The 19556-nt window shown below is 46.1% G+C and overlaps 1 protein-coding gene across 1 annotated transcript in view; it reads left to right on the forward strand.

Moving 5' to 3' along the window:
• Positions 1-19556, forward strand: part of LOC144753527 (guanylyl cyclase C-like) — a 632982-nt gene that overhangs the window by 277695 nt on the left and 335731 nt on the right. The gene's annotated exons all lie outside the window — the stretch shown is intronic.

Consider the following 19556-nt stretch of genomic DNA (forward strand, 5'->3'; position numbering starts at 1 on the left):
GTGAGCTGCAACAACCTCTAAGAATCTCCACCCTCAATGAGCCCCCCCTCAATAAAACCCCTTTCAGTCAGACATTTGGACAACTCCCGCCTCTATCCCTGCAGGGAGGGTCCCTTGGGGGATTTCCATAACATGGATAAGTGCCCCCGGGTAGGACAAAGACCAAGTCAGCAAATTTAGCAGTATTCAACTTAGCTTTGGGCTTGGCGAACAACCCCAGGAGACAGACTGTTGGGGTCCTGTTGAAGTGTCATGCTGTTGCAAAGTTAACAAGGTTTAGCATTGTTTCTCAGTAAGGTGTGAGGAATGGTAGTCTCAACTCATATGGTAGAAGTCCAGCCCCTCCAGCTGCTATGTCGGACAGACCGCTTGCGCTCTTGGGAACAAACTATTAATCTCTTTAGTGGTTAGGTACACCCTATGTGGGTGATAACATTGAATCAGCTTGATTTGCGCATTGCTGGGATTGTGAGGGGTTTTGGTCAGGATGTTTGCACATTCATCACCTGATAGTTCCAGGCTCATGCCAGAGGACCGTCACTCTCGAAGGCAAAATAGCTCCCATTTAGCCTGGGAGAAAAGGGATCTATAAAGGAGATTGATCACCCACGACTGGACTGACATTGGGCAGATATCCTTCAGATAGGCAAGTTCAGCTGGTTCAAACATTCACCACCCCTATGCTCCTCGAACTGCAGCAGCCACCTTGCAGTAAAGCAGAAAATGTTGAGGGTGTAATCTTCCATCAGCTCGTGAAACTTCCGTAGTTGCCCGTCCACATACCAGTAGCCTACTGTGCTCATACCACTCCGTTCCTAATGAAGTAGGACAGTCCAGTACCTTTGTGACGAAGTAACACTAAGGCGGTCAAAGGAATGCCTTTGGTGTATAGAAGTTTCATCCCTGTGCGTTGAAGAGCGCAGGTTCATGCAAATCAGGTCTATTCTTTCTCTTTGTTGGTATTATGGAATACACCCTTGTTTCCTCAATGGGAATGGTCAGACACCACTATATATAGTCAGTTACTGCTATCAGATGTCTCTTGACCTCTTCATTAGTTGTCATCAGACACTCCGCTAGTCATTTAGCTGGTACTACAAACCGCTTTGTGACCTGTTTGAGAGGCGTGGTCAGACGCAGCTAGAGGTGTTAGGTTAAAACTATCAAATCCAGCCTAATTCCTTCAGCAGGTGTCAGCAAGAACCCCTCCTGTTACTCATTTAGTACCACCAGAGGAGCCCTGGTATCACATATTTCGTGTGGATTCTGGGATGATTACTGGTCTTTAATTGTCATTGTGGGATGCCCTCTGACTTCTTCAGTAGACATTAGTGTATTTCAGATATAGAGCGAAGAAATGCCAAATGTTTTTATGTACAGTTATGCCTTAGTTCTCCTCAGTACGTTGTATGAGGTAACCTCTGCATCTTTCACATCTACAGAAAACTACCTGATAAGACCCCTCTATTTAGGAGACATTGTTAGATCATCGTTTTTTGAAACTCCAGTGTCCGGTGGTAGAACTTTTTTTAAAGAGATTTATTTATTTATCTTGTCATGCAAACATTGTACCAATAATTAATCTGAGTAAGTGAGTCAACATATCAGACATGTCATGAAACAGGAGTACTTACATGAAAAGGGGCCATTGTGAAAACAATAAATACAGTAGGAATAACGGCTTGTTATACTTACTCTCCTGAATATCCGTCCCTACCCTTGTAACTGGGTGTGACTGCTAAGCCTCAGAATCATGTCCATCCACCTCAGGGCCTCCTTCCTCCTCACCGAACCTGGCTACTGTGGTGGAACTTGTGTAGACCTCCACACATCCTCCTAAATTCACATCATTTTTCACCCTTCAGCAGTTAACCACCTTTCCACCGATCAATGCATTAAACATGCTGCTGCTCAGCTGATTCAATCGAAAAATAACTTAGTTCCAGGAGAGTTCAGTCTGCGCTGCTACCACCTACCCACTTTCCTACTAAACAATGACTTGATTTAACATTGAAACTCACCCATGGCAATTGTGGAAAAAGGGTAGCTTCATGGTGGACTATTGATGCTTCTGTTGAAACAGGTCAAACTCACTCCCAAATGCCTTTTTTGTTTGCACTTTGGAAACTAAGAACATCTGCCCAAACCTGTGATGACTTGGGGCTATGACACCAAAAACCTAAGCAAACACAAGGAGATGATGGACACAGCGCTGACACTTTCAGCTCACTTCGCCACCCCAGTTGAGACACAGCTATATGCAAATCAGTCACTCATGGGAACAGTCCAGCCCGAACTGCCAAGCCATGTCTTCCCTGGACCGGAAACAAGCATCCTGGGACCGGTTTCTGGGTAACAGCCCTCATCAGCCAGGCTAGCATGAATCCAGTGGCAAAGCGAGCAAGGGTCCCACGTCTGGGCATACCCTGCCAACTTAGGGCGAACAAAGCAAACACAAGGAAATGATGGACAGAGCGCTGAGACTTTTCAGACACTCACCCCCAGTCACAGATCTGGGTTGAATCCATCATCGTTCTTGAGCTCACTTCGCCACTCCAGTTCAGACACAACTATATGCATATCAGTCTTGACCCTGTGCCTCATGGGAACAGACCTGCCCGAACTGCCAAGCCATGTCTTCCCTGGACCGGAAACAAGCATCCTGGGACCGGTTTCGGGCTAACAGCCCTCATCAGCCAGGCTAGCATGAATCCAGTGGCAAAGTGAGCAAGGGACCCCCGTCTGGGCATACCCTGCCAACCTAGGGTGAACAAAGCAAACAAAAGGAGATGATGGACGAAGCGCTGAAACTTTTCAAACACTCACCCCCAGTCACAGATATGGGTTGAATCCATCATCGTTCTTTAGCTCACTTCACCACCCCAGTTCAGACACAGCTATATGCAAATCAGTCTTGACCCTGTGCCTCATGGGAACAGTCCAACTCGAAGTGCCAAACCATGTCTTCCCTGGACTGGAAAGAAGCATTCTGGGACCGGTTTCCTCCAAAAACCTAAACCTGACCAAACCCAGTCTCTCGCATAACTTCCAAATTCCATCCACTTGTGTCAATCAGGAGACCAGCGATCAAACAGCTCAATATAATGAGATGCAGTCCGATCATTTTAATGGTTAAAGAAAAAGAGGTCAAAACCAGATATTCTTCCCCTTAATACCCCAAGGAAAGAGAAATATCTCAACTAATGTGGGCGTGTCCAAAATCACATACATTCAAATTTGAAAATCTCTGCAGTGACAGAAGTAAGTGTAATTAACATATTTCCGAAGTTAGGACCACTTACATCAAAGCTCAAAGTCACCCCACCAAAAATTGACCCACATTTTGTTTTAAATTGTCAAATCTACTTCAAACTAGATTTAGTGAGTCATGGTACCCCACTAGAAATTTTGAAGGTTTGCATGGATATAGTGGGTAAGGTATTGCACTGATTCACCTCATACCTCACCAATTGATCATAGTAAATCAAGATAGCCTCCTCTCTCTGATGCTGCACTCCCACATCCTGGAGTTCCTCAACATTCAATACTATCCCGCCCACTCTTCAACCAGTACTAGATCCCCTTTTGTCTACCAAGTAATTCCATCATAGCGCCTGATCTAAAAGTTGATGACAGTTAACTTTTATCTTGGAGTCTCCACACTGGAAGCTATCTCTCACCTAGCTGAAACGCTGGCTGACATCCAGGACAAGATTAATTGGTACCCACTGAAACTCAATCCCCTTAAAACTGAACTCCTCCTGCCCATTTCTGCTAACCTTTCCAATATTTCTGCGCAAACATCCTTGATTACAACTAAGGCCCCCTGTTTTCCGTTTGTGCTGATTTTTACAGATAAATACAGATAGAAAACTATTTATTTTCTTGTTTGTATTTATTTTTAAATGTGGATAAAAACGAAAATCGGGTGCTTTTTGAGTGATTCTAAATACACTTTGCCATGACTGCCAGGCCAATAGCTGTGTGGATTGATAGGTAAGGGGGGTTAAAAAAGAAAGGAATTTTAGTAAAGAGACTTTTATAGCAGTATATATGCACAAGACATACTGAAATATGCATATTTTTGTATAAGTGCATTGTTTTATTTTCTGCGGGTGTTCATATCTCTGAATCCTGGTAGGCTTTCAAACATAACTGCATATTTATTGGTTAAATAAATGTGGAAATATACCAGTTTCAGCTTTATGTGTTTCACAAAACCCATAATAAATATGGATGAATACAGACAACATTGACAAAAAATAAATATGGATAAATACAGACGGAAATGTCAAAAAAATAAATACCATAAAACCGGAAGCACTAATTACAAACCCGCCATTATTAAAAGCTCCAAGCCCTTTGGTTCAGTCCAAGACAACCATCTCAACCTCCGAAAACGCATATACATTTTGGAAATATGCACAATATCATCTATGACTTCTATGAGGGATTCAATATTTCCTACTTGTACTGAGTCGTCGTATGACTGATCTTGACATGTAAATGTGATTCATTTTGGATTAAGACCCATCACTTGGCAGAATGTGTCGATCCACTATGTAACTTATGCTGGGATGATGTAATTCAGTTCAAACAAAGACACTCATTGCACATCGTATATATATATATATATGTAAAGAATTGAGCGAAACTCTTCGGCTTCGTAGTTCCTTTCACAGGTTACAATGAAGAGCACGGACCACAGCAGATGCAATTCCTTCAGTCTATTTTATTTACAGGTACAAACTAGATGGGGCAGCCATGACGCGTTTCGTCCCTAGCTTGGGACTTGATAAAGAAATGTAGTTCATTTTTAGGGCACATTAAAATTAATCTCTTTCTACTCTTTTTTTGGTATCAATTGTACTCTATGCAGTCACCTGTGAACTGATACTGCCTATACAATCTAGGATGTTGGCAAACAATAAGTCATTACTAAGATATTGTAGGTTCAATAAGTGTTTGACACAGTTACTCAGCACAAGATGAGTTACAGATCATTATATTGGACAGGGACTATCCGATGTATCTTAAAAAATACTTGTAGAAACAACATTACTTTCAAAGTGACTTAATACTCCTCATGAAGAATCCAAAATAGTGATGATGAAATGCTTGAATTATTCTCAGCCACTGGTAATTACTTAGGCCACATTCCAGTCCATCGTTTTTTTGCCTCCCATGCCACCTCAGATTAGACCCAGTCATATGCAAATCAGCCTCGGTCCTGCTCCAATGGGGGCAATTCTGCTCATAATGCCAAACGAGGTCCTCTCTCAGCTGCTCAACAAGAAACTCAAGACTGGTTTCAGCCTTTTTGGGCCTCCTCAGTCAGGTGCAGCTTGGTTCCAAAAGCACGGCGAGCAAGGATTCCACCTCTAGACATAACCGTTGCATATAGAGAATACTTGAATTTCTCTCAGCCAATACTAATTAGTCAGGCCACATCCAAGTTCATCGTATTTTGCCTACGGTGGCACCTTAAAGAAGACCCACAAATATGCAAATCAGCCATGGTCCTCCTCCAATAGTAATAGTCCAGCTCGAACTGTCAAGCAAGGTCCTCTCTGAACTTGTCGTGGGTTGCAGGAGTTCGAGCCCCCAGGATACATTTGTTAGAAATAGAGGTAGTGCCATTCTTTTTGTGAACTTTTGTAAAAAGTTGCAAAAATAAGGTGCATTGGAGCAAATTTCCATCAAATGTGGTTTGCCGGCATCTTGCAAGAAAACTTCATGCGTTGGATTGTCATGTATAAAAAAGTCATGCAACATACTGGCAGGAGAGTGTTTCAAGTTTAAAATGTATCTTGGCAAGACATTTTCTGTTAAAACCAATCACCCTCATGCAAAAATTATGTAATATTGTGGAATTATAAATTTTAGGAATTTACGCATAATACGCTAGGCTTAACCTAGACAAATTGAAATTTGGAAATTTCACAAGCGTAATTAAAATTTCTCACAGACCGAGCTAGAACATACCTATCTCATAGTCATGTGAGCCATGAAGGAGTCCACTTGTAACTCACGGTGTCCCTATCAGTAGACAATACAACTGATACTGAAGAAGATACTTGAACTGTGACTGATGGGATGTGCAGCAGATGACATTGTTAGAATTTATGTACCGGTCAATGATTGTACTTTGTTTCTGGATCATGCTCATGAGATGACAGGGTGGTCACCAGTTTTGCACTTTGGTTGCTACTGTTTGTCATTACAATTAATATGCTATTGTAAGCGATACTGGTAAAGCAGTGTGCTTTAGAGGCCCCTGTCATAACATTTGCTTTCCTTGTCCTCCGGGCTCGTAGAGAAACAACTTGTTCCTCCTCTTTCTGTCACTTTATTTCTTTGAACTTTTCATTGCTTTTCAAAACTGTGCACATAGACACATCTCAACTCATTTTATTTTTACTGTCCACATTAATATTTGTTCAGTATTCCTTATCCCGCTTTGATCCTAATTTTATACCACACATGGGGATAGATTTACAAACATTTTGTGCTGAGTTAGATTCACAAAAGTGACACTAACCAGCACACATTGTTTTTCTCCCAATTTACTTTCTAGGGCAAAACTTCTTTTGCGTTGAAAAGTTCCCTAAATGTAACGCACAGCAGCACGAAGCACTGCTTTTCGTTACTTAGCGCCAAGGGGGCGTTACATGGGTGGTAGATGGGCGTTTCCATGCAACCACCTATGCCTTTTGACGCAAAGCCCTATCTACAAATAATAGTAGACAGGGTTCAGCACCAAAAGTTAACGCCATTTCAAAGGAGGCGTTAAAAGGAGAAATGTTTTAATTTCTCCTTTCTTTTCCGACTTTCCATGCGTGCTGCACTGTGCAGCACACATACAAAGTAGAAAAAATGTCTGGGAATAGTATTTTGTACCCTATCGTGGGCTCAGGCCGCACCCTAGCGATATGGCACTAAAGGTGTGTGCCAAACGTACGTCAGCTGAAAACAGCGCCTGCACTAGGGACAGGAAAGGAGAGAGCCATATCTCTGTAGATATGGCGCTGTCCTGCTCCCTCTCTGTCAATTAACACAGTGCAGCCTTTTTGCCTGCTGCGCTGTTTTGGGTGACAGTTTTGAAAATATATTTGCCCCCTCCAGAGGGCTGCCATCAGGGGGACCACGGACAGTGGGCCACCTTTTAGGTGGCCTACTGTCAGTGCGCCTCCTGAGAGCTTCTTTGCCTCTGCACGCACATCTGTAATACAGCGCAGCCGCAGAGGCAAAGGGATTCCCTCATTTGCATGGGGCCACACCCCCATGCAAATGAGGGAATGCCCTGTGAAGACAGCGCTGGCGCTTTATGTGTGCCAGCGCTATTGGTATTACAGAAGGGGCCGCACAAGAGTCTGTGGCCCCTTCTATAATACCAAAGTGCCTCTGGGGCAAGGAAAGTGGGTGAAAAAACACCTGTTGCGCCCCCGGGGCACTTGTATAATACAGCCCCTAGAGTGCATTGGTGTTTGCACCGCAGTCATATATTCACAAACCCTTCAACTGTGTTCCAGTTGGAACGGAGAAGTTAGCGGCTCATTATGATGGTGGGAGGACATTTGCTCTTGTTCTCCCCTGAGGCGGAAAGCTGGGGGAATCTTCCTATACCTGCTAATACTGATTAATTCTACATCTCGTCGCTGATTTACAAACGAGGTTTTTAGGAATTGTAAAATATTTTAAAAAGTGCTTTTTTAACGTCACATTACCTCGTGGGTGAGATTACTTCACCAGAGGTTTCCTGTAGTCGCCAGGCAAAGCGCGCTGCTAACAGGCGCCCTGACCTCACCTGACCCTCCCGAGGCGCCATCTTGGTGAGGGAAGGTCAGCGCTGCAGTGGATAGAACCCTCCCGCCCTCCCAGGATACTTAAGGCAGGGACAGGGTCGGAAAAGGTAATTTGCTCTTGTTCTCCCCTGAGGCGGAAAGCCGGGGGAATCTTCCTATACCTGCTAATACTGATTAATTCTACATCTCGTCGCTGATTTACAAACGAGGATTTTAAGAATTGTAAAATATTTTAAAAAGTGCTTTTTTAACGTCACATTACCCAAGGGTGAGATTACTTCACCAGAGGTTTCCTGTAGTCGCCAGGCAAAGCGCGCTGCTAACAGGCGCCCTGACCTCACCTGACCCTCCCGAGGCGCCATCTTGGTGAGGGAAGGTCAGCGCTGCAGTGAATAGAACCCTCCCGCCCTCCCAGGATACTTAAGGCAGGGACAGGGTCGGATAAGGTAATTTGCTCTTGTTCTCCCCTGAGGCGGAAAGCCGGGGGAATCTTCCTATACCTGCTAATACTGATTAATTCTACATCTCGTCGCTGATTTACAAACGAGGATTTTAGGAATTGTAAAATATTTTAAAAAGTGCTTTTTTAACGTCACATTACCTCGTGGGTGAGATTACTTCACCAGAGGTTTCCTGTAGTCGCCAGGCAAAGCGCGCTGCTAACAGGCGCCCTGACCTCACCTGACCCACCCGAGGCGCCATCTTGGTGAGGGAAGGTCAGCGCTGCAGTGGATAGAACCCTCCCACCCTCCTCTGCCCAATTACGAATAAAAACATGGCACCATCCCGTCCGCGCAGCGGGCGCGCCAGCGGCGCGCCAAAGGCAAGCCCGTCTGCGCCCGTCTGCGCCCGTCTGTGCCGGGACCGGGCCGAGGGCCACGACCCCTGGCCCAATTCCTAAAGATCCCACTATGGTTTACCCAAAGGACGTCCTCCTTAATCTGAGAATACCAATGAACCATGCCTGTACCACATTTGATTTCTGTAAAACGCCTAACAGAGTCGAAAAATGTTGTCCTCACTGCCACTTTACGATATCGAGTCAAGGCGAGAAGAACCTCCCAAAACAACACCCTAAATCTAATAATGTTGCCATAGCCCTCATTAATGCACGGTCCCTATGTAAACATAGCCAGGAGATCGCCGACCTGATAACAGATTCTAAGCTAGACATACTTTTCATCACAGAGACCTGGACAGACGACTCGTCCGATCCGGACGTGGTCATTGCCACACCTACAGGTTACAAAGCCTATAGACAAGATAGGCCTAGACAGAAAGGTGGAGGGATCGCCATCATAGCCAGAGAAAATCTGGAGGTAACAGTGACCCAAATACAGGACATCTCGTGCGAGGCCTTGATGTTCTCAATCAAACTTAGCCCACACTTCAACTTTAAAGGGCTTCTTATATACAGGCCCCCAGGAGTCAAAACTGGCTTTTTAACGAGCATTAGTACACACCTGGAATCTCTGGCACTAGAGGACTCGATTACAGTATTAGGTGATCTGAACTTCCACCTAGACGACACTAACCATAAGGAGACTCAAGCTCTCATCACGGACATGGAAGTCCTGGGGTTACATCAGTTGGTTACATCACCTACTCATCAAGCTGGACACATTCTAGATGCTATATTCTCAAGTGTCCAGGGGCTCCATGTACGCGATATCCTTCCGATGCCATGGACAGATCACTATGCGGTTTTCTGTACCTTGGTTATGGATAAAAGCCCAGCTAAAACTACTACTCTCCCCCAGTCTACATCTTTTAAAGCATGGCACAATGTCAACCAGTTGGACCTAAAAAAGCACCTGGACGATACTTGTCCGCTAATATCGGCTAACCCCAACCTGGCCGTACAACAACTCCACGACTGGTTGGGACATGCCATGAATTCGTTAGCCCCCATCAAGAAACTATCTAAGAACAGGTCCACCCCTACCGCACCATGGTACACGGATGAACTAAAAGCACAAAAACAACAGAACAGACACTGGGAAAGACAATGGAGAAAGACTTACAATCCAACAAGCAAAACTAAATACAAGGATGCCTTGGCAATATATAAAGCCATGATTATAAAGGCAAAAAAAGAGTACTACATGATGCAAATTGAGCAGGCAAAAAACTCTAGCAAAAAGTTATATGATATAACTAAAACGCTCTCGGGTAACACCCCCGATCTGACCCCACCTCCAACCCAAGACATGTGCGATGCCTTGGCTAACTTCTTCTTTACTAAGGTGGATGATATTTATCAATCTTTCATGGCTAAAACCACGCACACCAAGGTCCCCAACATTATCCAGGAGGTTTCAAAACCAATAGTAACATCATCCTTCACTAATTTTATTCCATTAACAGAGGATCAGGTATTAAAAATTGTGTCGACAGTCAAAACTGGATCCAAGCTGGATCCTTGCCCACTGTCGGCGCTCTTACCGGTGATGGATTCGATTATACCAATCTTGACACAAGTCTGCAACTCCATCCTGCTCTCAGGGATATACCCCCTTAATCTAAAAACCACACTCCTCAAACCACTGCTCAAGAAATCAGGAGCAGATAAGTTAGAACTAAAAAACTATCGACCTATTGCCAGTCTCCCGTTCATGGCCAAAGTGGTGGAAAAGGCCATGAACATACAATTATCTGAGTATATTGAAACTCATAAGATGCTAGACGACACTCAGTATGGTTTTCGGAAATACCATGGGACCGAAACCGCCCTTATTAAAGCATCCGATGATGTAAGAATAATAAGAGATCAAGGCGGTACAGCAGTGTTGGTACTGCTGGACCTCTCAGCAGCTTTCGACACGGTCGACCACAGTATTCTGGTCGACCGTGTCGGGAAGATGGGCATCTCCTCTACGGCAAGAGCTCTGATCGCTTCCTTTCTCTCTGAGAGAACGCAGGCCGTCACTCTTGGCCCTTACCAATCTGTTAAGTTGTCACAACCGTGCGGTGTACCTCAAGGCTCATCCCTGAGTCCGACACTTTTTAATATCTATGTGTCGGACTTGGCCAATGTCATCAAGGCACATGGGATGAGCCTAACCTCCTACGCGGATGACACTCAATTGGTTATGGCAATAAGAGGTGATGGAGAAGAGGTAGCTAAACGATTCCAGAGAGGATTGACGGAAATAGGCGAGTGGATGGCAGTTAACTGCCTAAAACTTAACTCTGAAAAAACCGAGGTAATGATTTTTGGACAACTCTCACCGGAATGGCCCGCCTCGTGGTGGCCCCAAACGTTTGGTGCCCCCCCCCAAACCGGTGACTAAAGTAAGAAACTTAGGAATACTTTTCGATGACCATTTAAATTTCATGGACCATGCTAACAAAGTGGCCTCCACAACCCATCACAAACTTCGCATGATTCGAAAAATAAGTCCTTATCTCCCTACAACTGCCATTAAAACACTGGTGAGTTCATTAGTCCTGACATCCCTAGACTACTGTAATGGACTTTTTATCAACTCGCAAGTTAGAGTCATAAAAAAACTGCAGACCATACAAAATGCGGCAGCTCGTCTTATTCTGGGAATCCCTAAGTTTGCTCCTCTCTCGGACGCAATAACAAAATTACACTGGCTGACGATTCAGAACAGAGCCAGATTTAAATCACAGTGCATTGTTTACAAGGCACTAAATAAACAGGGCCCGCAGTTCCTTATAGACCATCTACGTCCTTACCAACCTACACGCCAGTTGCGCTCCACCAACACCAACCAACTAACGGTACCTCGCACCAGAACAGTGAATTGGGGAGACCGACGGTTCGTGGTAGTAGCTTCCAAACTCTGGAATACTCTACCCCAGGACATCAGAGCATGTCCCACACTGCTCCAATTCCGCAAAAAACTGAAAACCTGGCTGTTCAATAAATAAGTTCTCGGTATAGAACAGAGGTCTGAGCAAGGCAGCTTAATTAACATCAAGCTGGCAAATTAATCAGCGACAAGACACCCCAGGGTATATGTTGCGCTTTACAAATGCCAATAAATAAATAAATAAATCATAGTGGTGCTGGGACTGCCTGCCAGACGTGCGGCGGTCCTGTAAAAACCTGAGGCGGGTCTGGGGCAATCGATATTTGCCCGGCGGTATTGCCTCTGTGACCCTCTAGTTATTTAATCAATGAAGAGGCAGGCGCTGGAGACAGGAAAGCAGGAAACAAGGTTTTTATTCTCTCCGGAGGAGAACACAACGAAACGGACAGAAGGTATCGTTCTGAGGTGCTCTAACTGCATCCCTGAGGCCTGGCCTCTTATACACAAGTTTATCTTTTTATTGCATGTAACATATTCTCGTCGATACTTTGATGTACAGAAAGACATCCTCAGATCCCCCTTTGGGCCCGTTCCCACACACATTTACAGTTGAAGTCCCCACCCTAGTCACAACAGGTGATGAGTATCACGCAGCTGGATATTCCGCCGATTCACGGAATGTGGGGGGTTTGATCGGATCTCATGGAGTGGGGGCTTTGATCAACCCGGGGATCCTTTGATGGGGGAAGCTTTCTATTGTACGGGGAGGGGCAAGGAATGGTATCGGCAGAGCTGGGTGTCGGCCTGGGAACGGGGAAGACAAAACGGGCACACAGGGAAAAAGGGGGTTTGCATCTGAGGGCCGGAGATCATGAAAGGGAAGCAGGGAGGTGTCGCGCTGGGAACAGGATGAGGGCCTGGGGCAGAGCAGCGCCGAAGAGGGGTTTATGACTCAAGGCAGGTGCAAGCAGGGGGTGGTCAGCGTGCGGGTTTAGTGAAGGCGAAGGGCTATGTCAGGGGCCAGCAGCATGCAAAAGGGTTCGCTCTGATCGGGGCATCTTAAAAAAATGGCGGGCGCGCACGACAAAAGTGTGGCATCAGGGGAAGAGGCAAGATGGCGCAGATAATGTTCACCAAAACGTACTAATTTTCAACAGTCCTCCCTTTAACATATTCAAGACATCTTGCTGGTTCATTTTCTACTCGGTTCTATTGTGGTGGGCATGAGAAAGAAAACGGTAGGAACCCTAGAGGAAAAGAGTTGTAAACAATACATTTTAACATTTCTAGTTTTTAGGAGGTGGGCCTATTTGATAAACTTTGATCAATTTGTTTAGCAGGAAAGTCATAGGAATGCAATACAAAAACGATTCTGTAGCGAGAGCAGCAAGCATATTTCATACTGGCAGGTTATTACATATATATCAGGTTCGGATTGGAGCATGATCAATACGATGGCGGCTGGGAGAGAAATGAGGTCTAGCAGAAACGGCGATTGGGGATGTCAAATGTTCGAAGTTTTAACGAGTTCTCATCATTCTTTGTTGCCTTTCGTTGGCGCTGTTGAGCACCGGCGGTGGAGCTACAAGTCCAGCTCTGTTCTAAGTTCTGCGTTGCAGGGCACGACCCTTTCCTTGCGTTTCTGGTCGGAAAGGTCCTTTTCGCCCTGTGTCCTTTGAAGTGATTGTCAGAAAGTTCAGAGGGAAGAAGAGTGTACGAAACAGTCCATAGGGTAGGTCAGAGGAAAAGGGGGATGGAGCAAGGCCAAATTAGGAACAAACTAGGGGAACGAGAGACTTCAAATAGGCGGGCGTGTGACCGAATTCAGAGAGCGGGGACTTGTCGACAGACACTGGACATCGAGCAGGGGCATCAGGTCGACCCTTTCTTCTCATGTTGTCGAAAACAGTGCCTCGTCCTGCAGCTCTTTTCTGTCGTGGTCTCGCCTTGGCTAATGTCGCAGGTGTTCCTTAGTCTGTAGTCAGGCCTCGTGCTCCCACATCCGGTCCTTCTCTCCTCCAACAGTAGTACCCTTAAACAAGTTTGAAAAGACAGTCTTTAGAGATTTTGCAGATGAAGATAATCAAAAAGTCTATTTCTCTCCCAGCTCCAGGCAAAGAATGAAAAATGCCCGTTATATTAGTGCTCACAACTGGCATATGAATGACCGGTGACGGGCCTGTTGGATTTACTATGACTTTCCTTTACAATTATTTATTACAGTCACGACAGTTCATCTGATAGTGACCCACCTTCGTGAGACGAACCTGGCAAAGATATGCCGTTCTCTAGAGTTTTACATTTACAAAGGGTACTGTGAGTCGTCAACATAGTACTACACAGGTATTTTGCTGAGAGACGAACATGGCTAAACATTTCCTTTCTATCGATGCATCCTGCCTTTCAACTACTACGGGGTTCATTTCGATGATTTCTTTACCTTGGACTAGTCCGTTAACCTTGTAAAACATCACTCTGGATCCTACGTAACCTTTTACAGCCCGATTACTTAATTAGGAGGGACAGGGGTTTTATGGGGAACAACCAGGGACATAGGAAACTTGTGGTGAGGGCATAAATCGACCCATCTCTTACAACCGGAAATGAGGGGTAGTTTCATAATTCCAGTTTTTGGGCGGCTGATACAGGGGGGTAACAGGGGTGATCATTTTTCTGGTTTGGGTATTGCGACAATTCGGGGAGGGGAGGGTCGCGTATTCTGAGGTCCTTGTTTTATACCATAGGAGCCGTTGACAGGTAGTTCCCTTATTTCGGGTCAGATTAGGGAACCTCTGTCGTCTTACCTGTCCTTTCCCTTACGGCCCAACCTCGGTTCATTGACTTCTAGCGGAAAAGGAGAGGTAATGACGCGGCTTCAGGGTGATTGTATTAAAGACAAGTTTTTGTGCAAATACTGACGGTATTTGAAGCCAATTAGGTGGTGTGCTAGGGGTGGCAGTCTGCCAATTTCGGGGCTAATCACTCGGAGGAGTGGGAGTGCAAAAATAGAGGGAGAGAGAGAGAGAGAGAGAGAGAGAGAGAGAGAGAGAGAGTGCAACGGCAGGCTAAATAGTACACGTGCAACAGAGAGGGTGGCGGTGTATTCAAGAAAGGCTATTTAGTGCATTACACAGTAAAGGGCATTCACGGGTCTGCGTTAGAATCTTGTAATCATGCAGTTTGAGCATTAGACAGGGTAGAGGGGACGTGCCTTGAGAAAAAGGAAAGAAGAAAGGAGGTACCATTTTGTCGCACTTCTCGCATTCTCGGTCCTTCGACCAGTTGGGTCGACGCCTCAGTCACACACACACATTCCCTCACAGTTTCGCATCATACGTGACATGGGTTCATTCGTCCGGTCTGGTTTAAGGGTGATCACTTTTTATCAGGTTGCGCTAATTCTCCGGGTTTGTTCGATACGTGAGTAGTTTGCAGGCGTGCTTAGACACCACCTTGCGGCGCTAGTCCGCTTCGTGTATTAGACATGGCAAGGCTTCAGATCTTCGCCACACCTCGGCTGTAATCTCTGATGTAACCTGCAGAGGGAGGAAAAAGGGGGTGGGGGAGACAGCATTCGCGCATATTCAAACACATGGGTTCATAAGTCTTTTACTTACCTCTTACTCGTCTTTCCTCCTCGGGGCAGGGTCCCCGGGGATATGGTTTCTGGAGTCGAGGGGGGTAGTGTGTCCATATAGGTCGTGTGCGGGGAAACGTAAAAAGGTAACCGGAGGTGCTTAGTGCGAGGTATCTAGTCAAAGGATGTATCTCACTATCGGGATCCTTAAACCTCTCTCAATGCTGTGGCGTTCTAAGGTTCTTCGGTTCTTGGGTCAGCTCCGTTCCCTGATACTTTGGAACGTTGTACTTTATCACATTTACGTTATTTCATTTCACCCTCCTTTTACATTCCCTCATTTACACCGTTCGTTTTACCCATCCTTGGAAGTCAAGGTCTTCCTCTACGCGAGAGTTCATGAGTCAGTCGCGTACTTTGAAGGCGGAGTGTCGTGTTGTCAATCTGATCCGTCCTCCAGGGCTGGGCAACCATCTTCTTTTAACCTTAAAGAGAGAGCAGAGTAGGGTGCACAGAAAAGAACTTTCCCACCGACCCCACATTTTTAAAATAAAGCATGCAATACCCGTCCATAGTTTCAAAAACTTTATTTTGCAAAATCATTTCAGCATGAGGATTATGAGGGTGCGGTCGTATTTGGCCGGTCGTGGCAATGGCTAAAGTGCGTACAGTGGGGGGGTGTCGTTTGCAGCAATAAAAACATCGGAAAGTTTTACTCATTCATTTGTAAGAGACTAAAACGTCTATTAATTGGCTGGGGGTTCGGGGGCATTTATTTTCATAATTTAGAAGCATAATCATAATAGTGGTAATCAGATTTCCTATATGCATACCGTACGTGAGCGTCGTAAATGAGGTTTGCATCAGTTATAAAAATATAATACATTGTACATTTGTAATCAACATTTGTAACGGGGATCCTTTCATACTGTTCGTCGAGTGAGTTCTCCTTGTCTTTTCTAGCCAAGTGTACAAAGGATCATATAAAATCTTAGAACATCAAGTTTATATTAGTGCGAAGGAACACCACGAGGTGTTCGTAAGTTCCGATTGATACCAGCGCCATTTTGGGCGGGGCCGGCTCAGTCCGGAAGCAGCATCAGGGGGAAATGTTTCCCATTACTGGCAGTTTGGACCAGAGTCCTTTTCGGCAGTTCTAGAATTCATGCTAACAGAAGGAGTGGCAATGTCATGTTTGTTTCGTTGTCGATCAAGGCAGCCGTCCCTTACCGGAAGCCTGCAAAGGCCGAAGGTTCCGCCGGGGACCTTTGTAGGATCTTCAAGGCTGCGGAGATGCTGTCGGAGATGGGGGCTCGTGCTCCAAGGGGCAAATGTTCGAGTTATATTGCTGGTCAAAGTTACTCTAGTGGCCGGGGCCCGCCTTCCAGCGGACCCAGACGCCATTTTGAGGCCCTACAGGGGCCACTCTCGTCGAGTTTGCAAGAGTGGGAGAGATCCTTCGGAGTGAACGGAAGAGGTCCCTGTTGTGTGAAAGCGGGACGTTCAGCTGGGGTGCAGCTGTGATGCCCCCACCTGGGGGGGGGGGCGAGGGAGACTCGTCCGCATCGTCTCCTTCTCCCGGTGCACTCCATGCCGCTCCTTTTCATCGCCCCGCATGAAGGTCTCTCCACATCCGGTGTTCCCCAAGTCCTGTGCTCAGTGCTGTGGGAGTATGGCCACCTGTGGCGCGCATTCGGCGCGGCACGAGTATCAGTGCAGTCATTGCAGGTTTGGTGTTCCGAAAATATGGCCACCATTGCACGTTCAGTGCTGCGCAAGTACTGGGGTGCCACCATGGTGTGTTCGGTGCTGTGGAAGTATTGGCACCATCGCCTGACTGGGGGTGTTCGGCGTCGGGCCGGGGGCTGGGAGACCTCCTATCGGTGGAGGTGGGAGAGGCTCGTCCGCGTCGCCTCTCCCTCCCAGCCCAACTTGGACAAATTGTTGTGGAGGTACGTGCAGGACATCCCGCCGTCCAGAGCTGCTGCGGCTGTTACGGAAGAGAAAAGGAAAAAAAAGGTGCCTCGTTCTCCTCTGGACATGTGGCGGGACTACTTAAGTCTATCCAGGCCCGTTGCGGCTGGCTGAGGAGACATGTGGCGGGACTACCTACAACTGCCCCGGCTGCTGGCTCCTGCCTCTCCTCCGGCTCCCCCATACGTTAAGATTTCCTGACCAAGAGTTGGCGGCCGGGCCCGCCTTATATGGGTTGCCGTTGGTTGGGCGTAGCCGTAACCCTGCCCTACTTTGGAAGGTTCCAGAATGAGGGGGGGGGGGGGCGAATGTTCTGTTTGACTTTCATTTTCTACAGTTTACCGTTATTATTCCTTGTTTGTTGTGTTAAATTAAAAGTTCAAGTTCATTAATGGTCTACGGATTTTGTTTTACCATTTCTTTCTTTTCAGGTTGTTTTTATGCTAAGTTTCTGCTAACAGAGGTTGAGTAACACGGAAACACGTGTAGAGGGATGACGCAGATTTGTACATTACATACACACAAACTCAGACGGGGGGGGACAGTACAAGTACGACATACAAAGACCCAAGACGAATATAAAACAGTTATTGGTCATAATTATCTCTTTCCGTCTGTGAATTTGAAACGAGGCTGGGTTCCCGTCTTGACGTTGCCCGACCTAGGAGAACTTGAGCATGCCGCTGAAATTGTCCTGGCGAAATCTGTGCCATCGGGCATAATCAAACGTGGTGGTTCTGTCTGGTCTGTCTATGTAAGTCGGGTTCTTCTTTGTCTCGCGCTTTTTCTTGTACTGCCGGTCTGTCGTTCCTGTCGGCCCTTTGCCTTTACTCACGCTCAGTAGAGTCGGGCATTGGGCTTTCCAGTGTCCGACATACCTACAAAAAGCGCATTGGGCTGGCCCTAAGTCTGGTCGTCTTTTGCATAGTGTCGGGGGATAAGTTGTGGGTAGCGATGTCCTGGGGTTGTCCTGTCGGTATATTTCTCTATTTGGTTTGTCCTCGTCTTTTCTCTGTCGTTGCATAGCCTCTCTGCGCCACATACCGAGACTGTCGAGCATAATTGGCGTTGTCTTATTATTTCGAAGGGCTATTTCTAACGTTTCTATTTTATCAAGGTCAAAGGATCCTGCCAGTGGCCACTGTTTGTCTTGACTATCTTCGGTATACCTGTGCCACAATTTATTATAGGCTATGGTGACTAATCCATAGTTTATGAACATGTCCTTATTAGGGGTGCCTTCTAGTGGAGCTATATGGTCCACCTCTAATACTCGGTCCGGGCTAAACAGGCTATTAATCAGTGGGGAGAAGACAGACATGACGGCTCGTAACGAGGGACTAAAAAGTCAGCACTGCCTATCTTATCACTAGGTGCAAAGACCGGACAGAATATTTCTATTCAACGTTGTTTGCAGGCAGTGAATACCTCATGGATCAAAAATAATAAAAAGACCAATAAATAACAATGGGGAGAATGAGTAGGTCCGCAAAGATCTGCGTTACCTACCCTTTTCACTATCTGCAAAAAGGGTGGTCTCTTCCCTGTTTGCAGACAGGGAATCTCCAGGAAACAATAGTTTTGCGAACAACAGTTCAGTTTCAAGTAATTATTGAGTGGGGGAGAAAAAATAAGCACGGCTGCTGCCCTACCTATCCTCCACTGCTTGCAAAGAGAGAGCCCGTTGTTTCTCCGTTTGTAGACAGTGAATCTCCAAATAAATAAAAAGAGCAATACTAGTATTTTTAAACAATCAAGCAATCAAGCAATCATTTCGCAACTTGTCGTGATTACACGACCTTACCCGGACCATGTGGACAGTTTCTTGTCTTCCGAATCCAGCGCCCGATCGTCCTCTTTTTCTCGTATTTCTCACGGCACTCCTGATGGTCCCCAGTCAGGACCGTAGATCACTCGAGAGAGGTCTGTTCGGAACTAGTGAAGTTCGGATGATCGGCTGCCAGACGAGGGTCTATTGGGCAAGAGCTCTCCCGATCGTTGCAGTCGTTCACTCTGTCGTCGGGACCTCTCCCACTGGATCCACGAGTCGCTGATGGGCCCCACGCTTGGGACGCCAATTGTAAAAACCTGAGGCGGGTCTGGGGCAATCGATATTTGCCCGGCGGTATTGCCTCTGTGACCCTCTAGTTATTTAATCAATGAAGAGGCAGGCGCTGGAGACAGGAAAGCAGGAAACAAGGTTTTTATTCTCTCCGGAGGAGAACACAACGAAACGGACAGAAGGTATCGTTCTGAGGTGCTCTAACTGCATCCCTGAGGCCTGGCCTCTTATACACAAGTTTATCTTTTTATTGCATGTAACATATTCTCGTCGATACTTTGATGTACAGAAAGACATCCTCAGATCCCCCTTTGGGCCCGTTCCCACACACATTTACAGTTGAAGTCCCCACCCTA

This window comes from Lissotriton helveticus, chromosome 1_1 (genome assembly GCF_964261635.1).
Source record: "Lissotriton helveticus chromosome 1_1, aLisHel1.1, whole genome shotgun sequence".
Taxonomy (NCBI): Eukaryota; Metazoa; Chordata; class Amphibia; order Caudata; family Salamandridae; genus Lissotriton; species Lissotriton helveticus.